Source organism: Chinchilla lanigera, unplaced genomic scaffold (assembly GCF_000276665.1).
Source record: "Chinchilla lanigera isolate Chin_1 unplaced genomic scaffold, ChiLan1.0 scaffold00012, whole genome shotgun sequence".
NCBI lineage: Eukaryota > Metazoa > Chordata > Mammalia > Rodentia > Chinchillidae > Chinchilla > Chinchilla lanigera.
In genome coordinates, this window is record NW_004955413.1 from 246,822 (window position 1) to 251,758 (window position 4,937).

Here is a 4,937-nt window from a genome sequence, read left to right on the forward strand (position 1 = left end):
TGAGATCCTGTCTCAAAAAACAAAAAGAACACTGTACAAAGTGCTAGAAAAATGACTAGTTGGAAGTGTGAATCAGTTGTAGGGCAGATACTCATATGAGATTGTCTTAGTTACTATTCTCGTTGCTGAGACATAATACCTAATGCCAAAATCAAGGGAGGAAAGGTGTTTTTGGCTTATAGTCTGTAGAGGTTTCAGTCCATAATCAACTGGCTCCAAGGCAGGGCGGCCTGGCAGAGGGGCATCGCAAGGAGAAACAGTTTATGTTGGGCAGAAGGTAGCGAAGCAATCAAAGGACCTTAGCAGCCTTCTTCTGCCCCTTTTATACTCTTTTCTAGGTTACCAGGGTTAGGGTGGCACCAAACCAACCAGTGGACTGATTTAGTAATCACCCATGTTTTTGTTTTTTTTGTTTTTTTTTTTGTTTTTTTTTTCACCCATGTTTAATCCTAGCATTGCACCATGAATCAGTCACACACTCAGCCACTTTTGAAAAAGCCTCAACTATGACATAAGACTTTGGAGGGACATCCAGACACGAGCCATAACAGAGGTCATGGGTTCAATCCCCAGCACCAAAATAAATAAGTAAATAAAAAAGGTGGGACAATCAGAACAAAATGTGTAGATGTACAGGATCTTAAGGCTTCTGAAGCCAGGCATGGTGATAGAGACCACCTATAACCCTAGCAGTCTGGGGGGCTGAGGTAGGAAGATCCAACCTGGGCAATTTAGTGAGACACTGTCCCACAATTTTAAAACATTTTTTTAAGGCTGCGGATGCAGCTCGATGCAGAGGCCCTGGGTTCAATCCCCAGTACTGCAAAAAAAAAAAAAAAAAAAAAGAAAAAGAAAAAGAGCAAAGAAAGTTTAATGTTGGATTTTTTTTTTTTTTTTTTTTTTTTGATGTTGGATCTTAAAAGATGACCAAGAAACAAACATGCACAGAAGGATGCAGTTGGGACTGAATCTGTATATATGGGGTGGGATGGGGTGGAGATGTAGGTTTTTAAAAAATATTTCGGGGCTGGGGATTTAGCTCAGTGGCACAGCGCCTGCCTGGCAAGCACAAAGTCTTGAGTTCGATTCCTGGTACCAGAAAAACAAAACAAAACAAAACAAAAAAATTTCATCTCTCCCTGCTTTCCTTATCCCATATTTGGTCTGTTAAAATGAGTATTTTCATTTTCTTCCATTTTTTATTGTTTTTGTTTTTTGAGACAGGGCTTCCCTATACCGTTCAGGCTGGCTTTGAACTCAGTATGTAGCGCAGGCTGGCCTCAAACTTGGGGTGGTCAAGCTGGGTGTGGTGGCTCACACTTGTAATCCTAGCACTTGGGAGGCTGAAGCAGGAGGATCGTAAGTTCAAGGCCAGCCTGGGCTACAAAGTGAGTTCAAGTCCAGCCTGAACTGCACAGCGAAACCCTGTCTCTCTCTCTCTCTCTCTCTCTCTCTCTCTCTCTCTCTCTCTCTCTCTCTCTCACACACACACACACACACACACACACACACACACACACATCTGAATTGGGTATAAATGACAAAACTTAGGGCTTGGGATATAGCTCTGTGGCACAGTGCCTGCCTGGCAAAAGGCAAGGTTGTGAGTTCAATTCCTAGTATCAAAAACAAAACAAACAAAAAAACAATCAAACTTAGTGAAAGCTGGAAATGGTTCACACCTGTATTCCTAGCACACTGGGAGGCTGAGGCAGGAGAATCACAATTTCCAGCCCAGTCTAGGCAACCAAGGAATTTAGCAAGACCATGTCTTAAAATGTTTTTTTTTTTTTTTTCTTTTTGAGACAGGGTCACACTATGCAGTTCAGGCTGGCCTTGAGCTCACTTTGTAGCCCAGGCTGGTCTCGAACTCGTAATGATCCTCCTGCCTCAGCCTCCCGAGTGCTGGGATTACAAGTGTGCGCCACCACGCCCGGCTTAAAGTATTCCCCACCACCACCCGACCCCCGTACCGGGAATCAAATTCACGACCTCGCAGTTGCCGGGCAGACGCTCTGCCGCTGAGCTAAATCCACAGCCTTAAAATGTTTCATAAAAGGCTATGGGATATAGCTCAATGGGAAAGCCCTGGGTTCGATTCCCAGTCCAAAAAACAGAAAATAGAAGAAAAATCGTGGGCAGATTATGTTTATTTAGAAAGTAAGGCTCCACTGACAAATGTGGGCAGTGCGGACCCTAACGACACTGTCTCAGGACCATAGACACAGAGCTGGCAGTGCAGACCTGTTTTGGATTCAGTTTTCCTAGTGATGCGCGTGGCCTCAGGGCACTCGGACACTGCCTGGCCTGTAGACCCTCTTGGTTCGTGGGGCCAGGGAAAGCACACAGTTCAGAGTACAGTGAGTCACCGACTCTGCAGAGCAGTTTAAAGGTCAGCCCTCGAAAGTCAATCAGCTGCACCCTAAAAGCTGAATGGTGGCTCGTGCTCTTCCTAAGCCTGTTCCCGTGGGAGACTCGATTGCGGCTATTCCCATCTGATTCAAAAACCAGTTTGCTCTGGCGCAGACTTCCCCACAGGCCGCATTCTTGTGCATGAGCTCATTGTTTGGCTTCTTTGCCTGTGTAAATCCACAGCCACGCCAGAGTCTCAGCTCAGCCCAGCACTGGCGGCGGCTGCATTCCATTCAGAACTCCACCTCCCTCACTTGGTGGTCACGTGGCTGTGTTTATCCAAGTCAGCCACAGGTGTGCTGGGAGAGGAGCCGGCCGCGAAGGGAAGGGCCTGCACTGTGTTAAAAGAGTTTTCGACTTTATTTAGCGGTTTTTAAAAGATGAGAAGGCAGACTTTATTCGAGGGGGGCCATAGCCATAGGTATAGGTACCCCACTTCAAGGGGCTTTTGCAGTTTAGGAGAGATTGGGCTGAGTTCCCTCATTTCACTCGTTTTTTTCATGCCTGTGTGTGTGTGTGTGTTTTGTTTGAAAAAGGGTCTCACTTTATAATACAGGTTGGCCTCCAACTCACTGGTAGCTCAGGTTGGCCTAGAACTCAGGATCCTCCTGACTGGTGGTGGCATTACAGGTGTGTGCCACCATATGTGATTATATTATTTATTCTTTTGAGACAAGGTCTCACTAGGTTACCCAGGCTGGTCTTGAACTCTCAGGCTCAAGTGATTACCCTGCTTCAGCATCCTGAACAGACAGGACTACAAATACACGCCACTGCCTCTGGTTTCTCTCTTTGCTTTAAGAAACACCTTCAGGGGCTGGGGATTTAGCTCAGCGGCAAAAGCGCCTGCCTGGCATGCGCAAGGTCGTGAGTTCGGTTCCCGGTACCGGAGAAAAACCAAAAAAAAAAAAAAACAAAAAAACCAAAAAAAAAAAACAAAAACAAAAAAACAAAAAGAAACACCTTCAGTTCTGTGCCATAAAAAAGTTAATTTTTTTTTTTTTTTTTTTTGGTATCAGGAATTGAACTCAGGACCTCGTGCTTGCCTGGCAGGTGCTTGTGCTGCTGCTGAGCTAGCTCTCCAGCCCAAAGCAGTTAATGTTCTTGTCTAGTGGGAGGAACTGGCTTTGAATTTTTGCCCTCCACTCAGTAGTGTCTCCTAATGAACCGGTTATGACGCTGGGAGGAGCAGGAGGTGGCTTTCCCTGGCGCACCTGGCTCGCCCGGCTCCCTGGGCCTTTGCTCGGCTGCCGGGAGCAGCTCCCATCCTCGCCCGCCGGTGCTCGGCCCCACACTCGGTGGGACGGGAGGAGTGGGGACAGCGGGCCTCCGCGAGGATGCAGCCGTTGGGTTTCCCTGCTTTGTTCCTGAAATTTCCTGAGGGGCGCACAATTTGTTCATTTCCTTTTGAGCCTGGGAGTCCAGAGCTGAGGTCAGTCGGGGTGAGGGGTCCGGGCGGGCGCCTCTCTTCTTCCCCGATCTGCTTCACGCCCTGCAGTCAGCGCGTGCATTCCTTCCCCTCCCCTCGGCATCATTAACAAAAACAAAACTGCAGACCCGGCCTTATGCGAAGTGACGCAGTCATTTCTCAGAAATCCCGCATGAGGCAAAACAGAAAGAGGGAAACAGCTCATGTCAAAACGAGGTGTTTGTGTGTTTTGAAATGTGGCTTTGCTTTTAGCTCGTTTGTGGTGCTAGGGATGGCACCGGGAGCGGTGCGTGGGAGCACCCAGTGCCACACGAGGCCCGCGCTGAGCCGCCCGCGCCTGCGGTTCAAGGGGCGTGGGGCGCTGCTGCTTTGCCGCCTCAGAGTTCGGTGGTTGGGGTTGGGTGTGAAACGGGATGGAGGTCTCTACATTTTTCCCCCTGTTGAGCTATGTTGTGAGCAACGTCAGGGCTGAGTGAAAGAAAAACGTGTAATACTGTGTAGGTAAGAAGTTAGTAAGAAGTTCCAGATAAAGATTACTTTTATAAAAAAGATGCAAATGTAATCCTTCTGTGTGAACATATTAATACACAATTTTGAGCTTGCCCTACTAGAGAAAAAGATCTGTCTCAGTAATTTTTTTCAAAATTTTTTATTTTAAAGAGTGAAAGAAGGATAACATGATAATGGGGGAGCTTACCGAATTACAGACAAAGCGGTAGGAAATTATCAATGGTTATTGTTTGTCTCAGTAATTTTTATTACTTATTTTTCTTGGGTTTTTTGAGGGTCTCACTATGTATGCTAGGCTGGACTGGAACAGTGATCATCCTGCCTCAGCTTCCAAGTGCTGAGATTATAGGTGTATGCCACCATGGCTGTCTGTATGTATGCACATATGTATGTATTTTTTGTGATACTGGAGATTGAAGTCAGGACCTCTGCAATGAGTTGCATCCCCACCCCTGTTTTTTTATTTGAGTCAGAGTTTCCCTAAATACCTAAACTGCTCAAAATGGACTTGAATTTGTGATCTTCCTGCCTCTGCCTTCCAGAATACTGTGATTACAGGGGTGTGCCTCCACACCTGGCTTAAGTA

The 4,937-nt window shown here is 46.7% G+C and overlaps 1 long non-coding RNA gene across 1 annotated transcript in view; it reads left to right on the plus strand.

Moving 5' to 3' along the window:
* Window positions 1–3,434: 3,434 nt before the first annotated feature.
* Window positions 3,435–4,937, plus strand: part of LOC102010568 — a 6,145-nt gene continuing 4,642 nt past the window's right edge. Inside the window, exon 1 of the long non-coding RNA XR_260042.2 lies at window positions 3,435–3,844. This is a non-coding gene — a long non-coding RNA (uncharacterized LOC102010568). The remainder of the gene's footprint in view (window positions 3,845–4,937) is intronic.